Genomic DNA, 15088 nt, shown 5'->3' with positions numbered 1-15088 from the left:
CAGAGAGTAAAGGGAGATGACCGGGATAGAGGGGAATATAGAACGGGGACAGAGTGTAAAGGGAGATACCCGGGATAGAGGGGAATATAGAATGGGGACAGAGATTAAAGGGAGATACCCGGGATAGAGGGGAATATAGAACGGGGACAGAGAGTAAAGGGAGATACCCGGGATAGAGGGGAATATAGAACGGGGACAGAGAGTAAAGGGAGATACCCGGGATAGAGGGGATACAGAACGGGGACAGAGAGTAAAGGGAGATACCCGGGATAGAGGGGAATATAGAACGGGGACAGAGAGTAAAGGGAGATACCCATGATAGAGGGGAATATAGAATGGGGGCAGAGAGTAAAGGGAGATACGCGGGATAGAGGGGAATATAGAACGGGACAGAGAGTAAAGGGAGATACCCGGGATAGAGGGGAATATAGAACGTGGACAGAGAGTAAAGGGAGATACCCGGGATAGAGGGGAATATAGAACGTGGACAGAGAGTAAAGGGAGATACCAGGGATAGAGGGGAATATAGAACGGGGACAGAGAGTAAAGGGAGATACCCGGGATAGAGGGGAATAAAGAACGGGGAGAGAGTGTAAAGGGAGATACCCTGGATAGAGGGGAATATAGAACGGGGACAGAGAGTAAAGGGAGATAACCAGGATAGAGGGAAATATAGAACGGGGACAGAGAGTTAAGGGAGATACCCGGGATAGAGGGAAATATAGAAAGGGGGCAGAGAGTAAAGGGAGATACCCGGGATAGAGGGGAATATAGAACGGGGACAGAGAGTAAAGGGAGATACACGGGATAGAGGGGAATATAGAACGGGGACAGAGCATAAAGGGAGATACCCGGGATAGAGGGGAATATGGAACGGGGACAGAGAGTAAAGGGAGATGCCCGGGATAGAGGGGAATATAGAACGCTGACAGAGAGTAAAGGGAGATGCCAGGGATAGAGGGGAATATAGAACGGGGACAGAGAGTAAAGGGAGATACCCGGGATAGAGGGGAATATAGAACGGGGACAGAGAGTAAAGGGAAATACCCGGGATAGAGGGGAATATAGAACGGGGACAGAGAGTAAAGGGAGATACCCGGGATAGTGGAGAATATAGAACGGGGACAGAGAGTAAAGGGAGAAACCCGGGATAGAGGGGAATATAGAACGGGGACAGAGAATAAAGGGAGATACCCGGGATAGAGGGGAATATAGAACAGGGACAGAGAGTAAAGGGAGATACCCGGGATAGAGGGGAATATAGAACGGGGTCAGAGAGTAAAGGGAGATACCCGGGATAGAGGGGAATATAGAACGTGGACAGAGAGTAAAGGGAGATACCCGGGATAGAGGGGAATATAGAACGTGGACAGAGAGTAAAGGGAGATACCAGGGATAGAGGGGAATATAGAACGGGGACAGAGAGTAAAGGGAGATACCCGGGATGGAGGGGAATAAAGAACGGGAGAGAGTGTAAAGGGAGATACCCTGTATAGAGGGGAATATAGAACGGGGACAGAGAGTAAAGGGAGATAACCAGGATAGAGGGAAATATAGAACGGGGACAGAGAGTTAAGGGAGATACCCGGGATAGAGGGAAATATAGAAAGGGGACAGAGAGTAAAGGGAGATACCCGGGATAGAGGGGAATATAGAACGGGGACAGAGAGTAAAGGGAGATGACCGGGATAGAGGGGAATATAGAACGGGGACAGAGAGTAAAGGGAGATACCCGGGATAGAGGGGAATATAGAACGGGGACAGAGATTAAAGGGAGATACCCGGGATAGAGGGGAATATAGAACGGGGACAGAGAGTAAAGGGAGATACCCGGGATAGAGGGGAATATAGAACGGGGACAGAGAGTAAAGGGAGATACCCGGGATAGAGGGGATACAGAACGGGGACAGAGAGTAAAGGGAGATACCCGGGATAGAGGGGAATATAGAACGGGGACAGAGAGTAAAGGGAGATACCCATGATAGAGGGGAATATAGAATGGGGGCAGAGAGTAAAGGGAGATACGCGGGATAGAGGGGAATATAGAACGGGACAGAGAGTAAAGGGAGATACCCGGGATAGAGGGGAATATAGAACGGGGACAGAGAGTAAAGGGAGATACCCAGGATAGATGGGAATATAGAACGGGGTCAGAGAGTAAAGGGAGATACCCGGGATAGAGGGGAATATAGAACGTGGACAGAGAGTAAAGGGAGATACCCGGGATAGAGGGGAATATAGAACGTGGACAGAGAGTAAAGGGAGATACCAGGGATAGAGGGGAATATAGAACGGGGACAGAGAGTAAAGGGAGATACCCGGGATAGAGGGGAATAAAGAACGGGGAGAGAGTGTAAAGGGAGATACCCTGGATAGAGGGGAATATAGAACGGGGACAGAGATTAAAGGGAGATAACCAGGATAGAGGGAAATATAGAACGGGGACAGAGAGTTAAGGGAGATACCCGGGATAGAGGGAAATATAGAAAGGGGACAGAGAGTAAAGGGAGATACCCGGGATAGAGGGGAATATAGAACGGGGACAGAGAGTAAAGGGAGATACACGGGATAGAGGGGAATATAGAACGGGGACAGAGCATAAAGGGAGATACCCGGGATAGAGGGGAATATGGAACGGGGACAGAGAGTAAAGGGAGATGCCCGGGATAGAGGGGAATATAGAACGCTGACAGAGAGTAAAGGGAGATGCCCGGGATAGAGGGGAATATAGAACGGGGACAGAGAGTAAAGGGAGATACCCGGGATAGAGGGGAATATAGAACGGGGACAGAGAGTAAAGGGAAATACCCGGGATAGAGGGGAATATAGAACGGGGACAGAGAGTAAAGGGAGATACCCGGGATAGAGGAGAATATAGAACGGGGACAGAGAGTAAAGGGAGAAACACGGGATAGAGGGGAATATAGAACGGGGACAGAGAATAAAGGGAGATACCCGGGATAGAGGGGAATATAGAACAGGGACAGAGAGTAAAGGGAGATACCCGGGATAGAGGGGAATATAGAACGGGGTCAGAGAGTAAAGGGAGATACCCGGGATAGAGGGGAATATAGAACGGGGTCAGAGAGTAAAGGGAGATACCCGGGACAGAGGGGAATATAGAACGGGGACAGAGAGTAAAGGGAGATACCCGGGATAGAGGGGAATATAGAACGGGGTCAGAGAGTAAAGGGAGATACCCGGGATAGAGGGGAATATAGAACGGGGACAGAGAGTAAAGGGAGATACCCGGGATAGAGGTGAATATAGAACTGGGACGGAGAGTAAAGGGAGATACCCGGGATAGAGGGGAATATAGAACGGGGACAGAGAATAAAGGGAGATACCCGGGATAGAGGGGAATATAGAACGGGGACAGAGAGTAAAGGGAGATGACCGGGATAGAGGGGAATATAGAACGGGGACAGAGAGTAAAGGGAGATACCCGGGATAGAGGGGAATATAGAACGGGGACAGAGATTAAAGGGAGATACCCGGGATAGAGGGGAATATAGAACGGGGACAGAGAGTAAAGGGAGATACCCGGGATAGAGGGGAATATAGAACGGGGACAGAGAGTAAAGGGAGATACCCGGGATAGAGGGGATACAGAACGGGGACAGAGAGTAAAGGGAGATACCCGGGATAGAGGGGAATATAGAACGGGGACAGAGAGTAAAGGGAGATACCCGTGATAGAGGGGAATATAGAATGGGGGCAGAGAGTAAAGGGAGATACGCGGGATAGAGGGGAATATAGAACGGGACAGAGAGTAAAGGGAGATACCCGGGATAGAGGGGAATATAGAACGGGGACAGAGAGTAAAGGGAGATACCCAGGATAGAGGGGAATATAGAACGGGGTCAGAGAGTAAAGGGAGATACCCGGGATAGAGGGGAATATAGAACGTGGACAGAGAGTAGAGGGAGATACCCGGGATAGAGGGGAATATAGAACGTGGACAGAGAGTAAAGGGAGATACCAGGGATAGAGGGGAATATAGAACGGGGACAGAGAGTAAAGGGAGATACCCGGGATAGAGGGGAATAAAGAACGGGGAGAGAGTGTAAAGGGAGATACCCTGGATAGAGGGAAATATAGAACGGGGACAGAGAGTTAAGGGAGATACCCGGGATAGAGGGAAATATAGAAAGGGGACAGAGAGTAAAGGGAGATACCCGGGATAGAGGGGAATATAGAACGGGGACAGAGAGTAAAGGGAGATACACGGGATAGAGGGGAATATAGAACGGGGACAGAGCATAAAGGGAGATACCCGGGATAGAGGGGAATATGGAACGGGGACAGAGAGTAAAGGGAGATGCCCGGGATAGAGGGGAATATAGAACGCTGACAGAGAGTAAAGGGAGATGCCCGGGATAGAGGGGAATATAGAACGGGGACAGAGAGTAAAGGGAGATACCCGGGATAGAGGGGAATATAGAACGGGGACAGAGAGTAAAGGGAAATACCCGGGATAGAGGGGAATATAGAACGGGGACAGAGAGTAAAGGGAGATACCCGGGATAGAGGAGAATATAGAATGGGGACAGAGAGTAAAGGGAGAAACCCGGGATAGAGGGGAATATAGAACGGGGACAGAGAATAAAGGGAGATACCCGGGATAGAGGGGAATATAGAACAGGGACAGAGAGTAAAGGGAGATACCCGGGATAGAGGGGAATATAGAACGGGGTCAGAGAGTAAAGGGAGATACCCGGGATAGAGGGGAATATAGAACGTGGACAGAGAGTAAAGGGAGATACCCGGGATAGAGGGGAATATAGAACGTGGACAGAGAGTAAAGGGAGATACCAGGGATAGAGGGGAATATAGAACGGGGACAGAGAGTAAAGGGAGATACCCGGGATGGAGGGGAATAAAGAACGGGGAGAGAGTGTAAAGGGAGATACCCTGTATAGAGGGGAATATAGAACGGGGACAGAGAGTAAAGGGAGATAACCAGGATAGAGGGAAATATAGAACGGGGACAGAGAGTTAAGGGAGATACCCGGGATAGAGGGAAATATAGAAAGGGGACAGAGAGTAAAGGGAGATACCCGGGATAGAGGGGAATATAGAACGGGGACAGAGAGTAAAGGGAGATACACGGGATAGAGGGGAATATAGAACGGGGACAGAGCATAAAGGGAGATACCCGGGATAGAGGGGAATATGGAACGGGGACAGAGAGTAAAGGGAGATGCCCGGGATAGAGGGGAATATAGAACGCTGACAGAGAGTAAAGGGAGATGCCCGGGATAGAGGGGAATATAGAACGGGGACAGAGAGTAAAGGGAAATACCCGGGATAGAGGGGAATATAGAACGAGGACAGAGAGTAAAGGGAGATACCCGGGATAGAGGGGAATATAGAACGGGGACAGAGAGTAAAGGGAGATACCCGGGATAGAGGAGAATATAGAACGGGGACAGAGAGTAAAGGGAGAAACCCGGGATAGAGGGGAATATAGAACGGGGACAGAGAATAAAGGGAGATACCCGGGATAGAGGGGAATATAGAACAGGGACAGAGAGTAAAGGGAGATACCCGGGATAGAGGGGAATATAGAACGGGGTCAGAGAGTAAAGGGAGATACCCGGGATAGAGGGGAATATAGAACGGGGTCAGAGAGTAAAGGGAGATACCCGGGACAGAGGGGAATATAGAACGGGGACAGAGAGTAAAGGGAGATACCCGGGATAGAGGGGAATATAGAACGGGGTCAGATAGTAAAGGGAGATACCCGGGATAGAGGGGAATATAGAACGGGGACAGAGAGTAAAGGGAGATACCCGGGATAGAGGTGAATATAGAACTGGGACGGAGATTAAAGGGAGATACCCGGGATAGAGGGGAATATAGAACGGGGACAGAGAATAAAGGGAGATACCCGGGATAGAGGGGAATATAGAACGGGGACAGAGAGTAAAGGCTGATGACCGGGATAGAGGGGAATATAGAACGGGGACAGAGAGTAAAGAGAGATACCCGGGATAGAGGGGAATATAGAATGGGGACAGAGATTAAAGGGAGATACCCGGGATAGAGGGGAATATAGAACGGGGACAGAGAGTAAAGGGAGATACCCGGGATAGAGGGGAATATAGAACGGGGACAGAGAGTAAAGGGAGATACCCGGGATAGAGGGGATACAGAACGGGGACAGAGAGTAAAGGGAGATACCCGGGATAGAGGGGAATATAGAACGGGGACAGAGAGTAAAGGGAGATACCCATGATAGAGGGGAATATAGAATGGGGGCAGAGAGTAAAGGGAGATACCCGGGATAGAGGGGAATATAGAACGGGGTCAGAGAGTAAAGGGAGATACCCGGGACAGAGGGGAATATAGAACGGGGACAGAGAGTAAAGGGAGATACCCGGGATAGAGGTGAATATAGAACTGGGACGGAGAGTAAAGGGAGATACCCGGGATAGAGGGGAATATAGAACGGGGACAGAGAATAAAGGGAGATACCCGGGATAGAGGGGAATATAGAACGGGGACAGAGAGTAAAGGGAGATGACCGGGATAGAGGGGAATATAGAACGGGGACAGAGACTAAAGGGAGATACCCGGGATAGAGGGGAATATAGAACGGGGACAGAGAGTAAAGGGAGATACCCGGGATAGAGGGGAATATAGAACGGGGACAGAGAGTAAAGGGAGATACCCGGGATAGAGGGGAATATAGAACGGGGACAGAGAGTAAAGGGAGATACCCGGGATAGAGGGGATACAGAACGGGGACAGAGAGTAAAGGGAGCTACCCGGGATAGAGGGGAATATAGAACGGGGACAGAGAGTAAAGGGAGATACCCATGATAGAGGGGAATATAGAACGGGGACAGAGACTAAAGGGAGATACGCGGGATAGAGGGGAATATAGAACGGGACAGAGAGTAAAGGGAGATTCCCGGGATAGAGGGGAATATAGAACGGGGACAGAGAGTAAAGGGAGATACCCAGGATAGATGGGAATATAGAACGGGGTCAGAGAGTAAAGGGAGATACCCGGGATAGAGGGGAATATAGAACGTGGACAGAGAGTAAAGGGAGATACCCGGGATAGAGGGGAAAATAGAACGTGGACAGAGAGTAAAGGGAGATACCAGGGATAGAGGGGAATATAGAACGGGGACAGAGAGTAAAGGGAGATACCCGGGATAGAGGGGAATAAAGAACGGGGAGAGAGTGTAAAGGGAGATACCCTGGATAGAGGGGAATATAGAACGGGGACAGAGAGTAAAGGGAGATAACCAGGATAGAGGGAAATATAGAACGGGGACAGAGAGTTAAGGGAGATACCCGGGATAGAGGAAAAAATAGAAAGGGGACAGAGAGTAAAGGGAGATACCCGGGATAGAGGGGAATATAGAACGGGGACAGAGAGTAAAGGGAGATACACGGGATAGAGGGGAATATAGAACGGGGACAGAGCATAAAGGGAGATACCCGGGATAGAGGGGAATATGGAACGGGGACAGAGAGTAAAGGGAGATGCCCGGGATAGAGGGGAATATAGAACGCTGACAGACAGTAAAGGGAGATGCCCGGGATAGAGGGGAATATAGAACGGGGACAGAGAGTAAAGGGAGATACCCGGGATAGAGGGGAATATAGAACGGGGACAGAGAGTAAAGGGAGATGACCGGGATAGAGGGGAATATAGAACGGGGACAGAGAGTAAAGGGAGATACCCGGGATAGAGGGGAATATAGAACGGGGACAGAGATTAAAGGGAGATACCCGGGATAGAGGGGAATATATAGAACGGGGACAGAGAGTAAAGGGAGATACCCGGGATAGAGGGGAATATAGAACGGGGACAGAGAGTAAAGGGAGATACCCGGGATAGAGGGGATACAGAACGGGGACAGAGAGTAAAGGGAGATACCCGGGATAGAGGGGAATATAGAACGGGGACAGAGAGTAAAGGGAGATACCCGTGATAGAGGGGAATATAGAATGGGGGCAGAGAGTAAAGGGTGATACGCGGGATAGAGGGGAATATAGAACGGGACAGAGAGTAAAGGGAGATACCCGGGATAGAGGGGAATATAGAATGGGGACAGAGAGTAAAGGGAGATACCCAGGATAGAGGGGAATATAGAACGGGGTCAGAGAGTAAAGGGAGATACCCGGGATAGAGGGGAATATAGAACGTGGACAGAGAGTAAAGGGAGATACCCGGGATAGAGGGGAATATAGAACGTGGACAGAGAGTAAAGGGAGATACCAGGGATAGAGGGGAATATAGAACGGGGACAGAGAGTAAAGGGAGATACCCGGGATAGAGGGCAATAAAGAACGGGGAGAGAGTGTAAAGGGAGATACCCTGGATAGAGGGGAATATAGAACGGGGACAGAGAGTAAAGGGAGATAACCAGGATAGAGGGAAATATAGAACGGGGACAGAGAGTTAAGGGAGATACCCGGGATAGAGGGAAATATAGAAAGGGGACAGAGAGTAAAGGGAGATACACGGGATAGAGGGGAATATAGAACGGGGACAGAGAGTAAAGGGAGATACACGGGATAGAGGGGAATATAGAACGGGGACAGAGCATAAAGGGAGATACCCGGGATAGAGGGGAATATGGAACGGGGACAGAGAGTAAAGGGAGATGCCCGGGATAGAGGGGAATATAGAACGCTGACAGAGAGTAAAGGGAGATGCCCGGGATAGAGGGGAATATAGAACTGGGACAGAGAGTAAAGGGAGATACCCGGGATAGAGGGGAATATAGAACGGGGACAGAGAGTAAAGGGAGATAACCGGGAGAGAGGGGAATATAGAACGGGGACAGAGAGTAAAGGGAGATACCCGTGATAGAGGAGAATATAGAACGGGGACAGAGAGTAAAGGGAGAAACCCGGGATAGAGGGGAATATAGAACGGGGACAGAGAATAAAGGGAGATACCCGGGATAGAGGGGAATATAGAACAGGGACAGAGAGTAAAGGGAGATACCCAGGATAGAGGGGAATATAGAACGGGGTCAGAGAGTAAAGGGAGATACCCGGGATAGAGGGGAATATAGAACGGGGTCAGAGAGTAAAGGGAGATACCCGGGACAGAGGGGAATATAGAACGGGGACAGAGAGTAAAGGGAGATACCCGGGATAGAGGTGAATATAGAACTGGGACGGAGAGTAAAGGGAGATACCCGGGATAGAGGGGAATATAGAACGGGGACAGAGAATAAAGGGAGATACCCGGGATAGAGGGGAATATAGAACGGGGACAGAGAGTAAAGGGAGATGACCGGGATAGAGGGGAATATAGAACGGGGACAGAGACTAAAGGGAGATACCCGGGATAGAGGGGAATATAGAACGGGGACAGAGAGTAAAGGGAGATACCCGGGATAGAGGGGAATATAGAACGGGGACAGAGAGTAAAGGGAGATACCCGGGATAGAGGGGAATATAGAACGGGGACAGAGAGTAAAGGGAGATACCCGGGATAGAGGGGATACAGAACGGGGACAGAGAGTAAAGGGAGCTACCCGGGATAGAGGGGAATATAGAACGGGGACAGAGAGTAAAGGGAGATACCCATGATAGAGGGGAATATAGAATGGGGGCAGAGAGTAAAGGGAGATACGCGGGATAGAGGGGAATATAGAACGGGACAGAGAGTAAAGGGAGATTCCCGGGATAGAGGGGAATATAGAACGGGGACAGAGAGTAAAGGGAGATACCCAGGATAGATGGGAATATAGAACGGGGTCAGAGAGTAAAGGGAGATACCCGGGATAGAGGGGAATATAGAACGTGGACAGAGAGTAAAGGGAGATACCCGGGATAGAGGGGAATATAGAACGTGGACAGAGAGTAAAGGGAGATACCAGGGATAGAGGGGAATATAGAACGGGGACAGAGAGTAAAGGGAGATACCCGGGATAGAGGGGAATAAAGAACGGGGAGAGAGTGTAAAGGGAGATACCCTGGATAGAGGGGAATATAGAACGGGGACAGAGAGTAAAGGGAGATAACCAGGATAGAGGGAAATATAGAACGGGGACAGAGAGTTAAGGGAGATACCCGGGATAGAGGGAAAAATAGAAAGGGGACAGAGAGTAAAGGGAGATACCCGGGATAGAGGGGAATATAGAACGGGGACAGAGAGTAAAGGGAGATACACGGGATAGAGGGGAATATAGAACGGGGACAGAGCATAAAGGGAGATACCCGGGATAGAGGGGAATATGGAACGGGGACAGAGAGTAAAGGGAGATGCCCGGGATAGAGGGGAATATAGAACGCTGACAGAGAGTAAAGGGAGATGCCCGGGATAGAGGGGAATATAGAACGGGGACAGAGAGTAAAGGGAGATACCCGGGATAGAGGGGAATATAGAACGGGGACAGAGAGTAAAGGGAAATACCCGGGATAGAGGGGAATATAGAACGGGGACAGAGAGTAAAGGGAGATACCCGGGATAGAGGAGAATATAGAACGGGGACAGAGAGTAAAGGGAGAAACCTGGGATAGAGGGGAATATAGAACGGGGACAGAGAATAAAGGGAGATACCCGGGATAGAGGGGAATATAGAACAGGGACAGAGAGTAAAGGGAGATACCCGGGATAGAGGGGAATATAGAACGGGGTCAGAGAGTAAAGGGAGATACCCGGGATAGAGGGGAATATAGAACGGGGTCAGAGAGTAAAGGGAGATACCCGGGACAGAGGGGAATATAGAACGGGGACAGAGAGTAAAGGGAGATACCCGGGATAGAGGGGAATATAGAACGGGGTCAGAGAGTAAAGGGAGATACCCGGGATAGAGGGGAATATAGAACGGGGACAGAGAGTAAAGGGAGATACCCGGGATAGAGGTGAATATAGAACTGGGACGGAGAGTAAAGGGAGATACCCGGGATAGAGGGGAATATAGAACGGGGCAGAGAATAAAGGGAGATACCCGGGATAGAGGGGAATATAGAACGGGGACAGAGAGGAAAGGGAGATGACCGGGATAGAGGGGAATATAGAACGGGGACAGAGAGTAAAGGGAGATACCCGGGATAGAGGGGAATATAGAACTGGGACAGAGATTAAAGGGAGATACCCGGGTTAGAGGGGAATATAGAACGGGGACAGAGAGTAAAGGGAGATACCCGGGATAGAGGGGAATATAGAACGGGGACAGAGAGTAAAGGGAGATACCCGGGATAGAGGGGATACAGAACGGGGACAGAGAGTAAAGGGAGATACCCGGGATAGAGGGGAATATAGAACGGGGACAGAGAGTAAAGGGAGATACCCGTGATAGAGGGGAATATAGAATGGGGGCAGAGAGTAAAGGGTGATACGCGGGATAGAGGGGAATATAGAACGGGACAGAGAGTAAAGGGAGATACCCGGGATGGAGGGGAATATAGAACGGGGACAGAGAGTAAAGGGAGATACCCAGGATAGAGGGGAATATAGAACGGGGTCAGAGAGTAAAGGGAGATACCCGGGATAGAGGGGAATATAGAACGTGGACAGAGAGTAAAGGGAGATACCCGGGATAGAGGGGAATATAGAACGTGGACAGAGAGTAAAGGGAGATACCAGGGATAGAGGGGAATATAGAACGGGGACAGAGAGTAAAGGGAGATACCCGGGATAGAGGGGAATAAAGAACGGGGAGAGAGTGTAAAGGGAGATACCCTGGATAGAGGGGAATATTGAACGGGGACAGAGAGTAAAGGGAGATAACCAGGATAGAGGGAAATATAGAACGGGGACAGAGAGTTAAGGGAGATACCCGGGATAGAGGGAAATATAGAAAGGGGACAGAGAGTAAAGGGAGATACCCGGGATAGAGGGGAATATAGAACGGGGACAGAGAGTAAAGGGAGATACACGGGATAGAGGGGAATATAGAACGGGGACAGAGCATAAAGGGAGATACCCGGGATAGAGGGGAATATGGAACGGGGACAGAGAGTAAAGGGAGATGCCCGGGATAGAGGGGAATATAGAACGCTGACAGAGAGTAAAGGGAGATGCCCGGGATAGAGGGGAATATAGAACTGGGACAGAGAGTAAAGGGAGATACCCGGGATAGAGGGGAATATAGAACGGGGACAGAGAGTAAAGGGAGATACCCGGGATAGTGGGGAATATAGAACGGGGACAGAGAGTAAAGGGAGATACCCGGGATAGAGGAGAATATAGAACGGGGACAGAGAGTAAAGGGAGAAACCCGGGATAGAGGGGAATATAGAACGGGGACAGAGAATAAAGGGAGATACCCGGGATAGAGGGGAATATAGAACAGGGACAGAGAGTAAAGGGAGATACCCGGGATAGAGGGGAATATAGAACGGGGTCAGAGAGTAAAGGGAGATACCCGGGATAGAGGGGAATATAGAACGGGGTCAGAGAGTAAAGGGAGATACCCGGGACAGAGGGGAATATAGAACGGGGACAGAGAGTAAAGGGAGATACCCGGGATAGAGGGAAATATAGAACGGGGACAGAGAGTAAAGGGAGATACCCGGGATACAGAGCAATATAGAACGGGAACAGTGAGTAAAGGGGAGATACCCGGGATAGAGGGGAATATAGGACGGGGACAGAGAGTAAAGGGAGATACCCGTGATAGAGGGGAATATAGAATGGGGACAGAGAGCAAAGGGAGATACCCGGGATAGAGGGAAATATAGAACGGGGACAGAGAGTAAAGGGAGATACCCGGGATAGAGGGGAATATAGAACGGGGACAGAGAGTAAAGGGTGATACCCGGGAGAGAGGGGAATATAGAACGGGAACAGAGAGTAAAGGGAGATACCCGGGATAGAGGGGAATATAGAACGGGGACAGAGATTAAAGGGAGATACCCGGGATAGAGGGGAATATAGAATGGGGACAGAGAGTAAAGGGAGATACCTAGGATAGAGGGGAATATAGATCGGGGTCAGAGAGTAAAGGGAGATACCCGTGATAGAGGGGAATATAGAATGGGGGCAGAGAGTAAAGGGAGATACCCGGGATAGAGTGGAATATAGAATGGGGACAGAGAATAAAGGGAGATACCCGGGATAGAGGGGAACATAGAACGGGGACAGAGAATAAAGGGAGATTCCTGGGATAGAGGGGAATATAGAACGGGGACAGAGAGTAAAGGGTGATACACGGGGTAGAGGGGAATATAGAACGGGGACAGAGTGTAAAAGGAGATACCCGGGATAGAGGGGAATATAGAACGGGGACAGAGAGTAAAGGGATAAACCCGGGATCGAGGGGAACATAGAACGGGGACAGAGAATAAAGGGAGATACCTGGGATAGAGGGGAATATAGAACGGGGACAGAGAGTAAAGGGTGATACCCTGGATAGAGGGGAATATAGAACGTGGACAGAGAGTAAAGGGAGGTACCCGGGATAGAGGGGAATATAGAACGGGGACAGAGAGTAAAGGGAGATACCCGGGATAGAGGGGAATATAGAACGGGGACAGAGAGTAAAGGGAGATACCCAGGATAGAGGGAAATATAGAACGGTGACAGAGAGTAAAGGGAGATACCCGGGATAGAGGGGAATATAGAATGGGGACAGAGAGTAAAGGGAGATACCCGGGATAGAGGGAATATAGAACGGGGACAGAGAGTAAAGCGAGATACCCGGGATAGAGGGGAATATAGAACGAGGACAGAGAGTAAAGGGAGATACCTGGGATAGAGGGAAATATAGAACGGGGACAGAGAGTAAAGGGAGATACCCGGGATACAGTGGAATATAGAACGGGGACAGAGAGTAAAGGGAGATACCCGGGATAGAGGGGAAAATAGAACGGGGACAGAGAGTAAAGGGAGATACCCGGGATAGAGGGAATATAGAACGGAGACAGAGAGTAAAGGGAGATACCCGGGATAGAGGGGAATATAGAACGGGGACAGAGAGTAAAGCGAGATACCCGGGATAGAGGGGAATATAGAACGAGGACAGAGAGTAAAGGGATATACCCGGGATAGAGGGGAATACAGAACGGTGACAGAGAGTAAAAGGAGATACCTGGGATAGAGGGAAATATAGAACGGGGACAGAGAGTAAAGGGGAGATACCCGGGATAGAGGGGAATATAGAACGGGGACAGAGAGTTAAGGGAGATACCCGGGATAGAGGGGAATATAGAACGGGGACCGAGAGTAAAGGGAGATACCCGGGATAGAGGGAAATATAGAACGGGGACAGAGAATAAAGGGAGATACCCGGGATAGAGGGGAATATAGAACGGGGACAGAGAGTAAAGAGAGATACCCGGGATAGAGGGGAATATAGAACGGATACAGAGAATAAAGGGAGATACCCGGGATAGAGGGGAACATAGAACGGGGACAGAGAATAAAGGGAGATATCAGGGATAGAGGGGAATATAGAACGGGGTCAGAGAGTAAAGGGTGATACACGGGGTAGATGGGAATATAGAACGGGGACAGAGAGTAAAACGAGATACCCGAGATAGAGGGGAATATAGAACGGGGACAGAGAGTAAAGGGAGATACCCGGGATAGATGGAAATATAGAACGGGGACAGAGAGTAAAGGGAGATACCCGGGATAGAGGGGAATATAGAACGGGGACAGAGAGTAAAGGGAGATACCCAGGATAGAGGGAAATATAGAACGGTGACAGAGAGTAAAGGGAGATACCCGGGATAGAGGGGAATATAGAATGGGGACAGAGAGTAAAGGGAGATACCCGGGATAGAGGGAATATAGAACGGGGACAGAGAGTAAAGCGAGATACCCGGGATAGAGGGGAATATAGAACGAGGACAGAGAGTAAAGGGAGATACCTGGGATAGAAGGAAATATAGAACGGGGACAGAGAGTAAAGGGAGATACCCGGGATACAGGGGAATATAGAACGGGGACAGAGAGTAAAGGGAGATACCCGGGATAGAGCGGAAAATAGAACGGGGACAGAGAGTAAAGGGAGATACCCGGGATAGAGGGAATATAGAACGGAGACAGAGAGTAAAGGGAGATACCCGGGATAGAGGGGAATATAGAACGGGGACAGAGAGTAAAGCGAGATACCCGGGATAGAGGGGAATATAGAACGAGGACAGAGAGTAAAGG

The sequence above is a fragment of the Somniosus microcephalus genome, unplaced genomic scaffold (genome assembly GCF_052327205.1).
Source record: "Somniosus microcephalus isolate GS21.2 unplaced genomic scaffold, FLI_Smic_1.0 unresolved_chr3, whole genome shotgun sequence".
Lineage (NCBI taxonomy): Eukaryota > Metazoa > Chordata > Chondrichthyes > Squaliformes > Somniosidae > Somniosus > Somniosus microcephalus.
Note: the sequence above shows the minus strand (reverse complement) of the source record.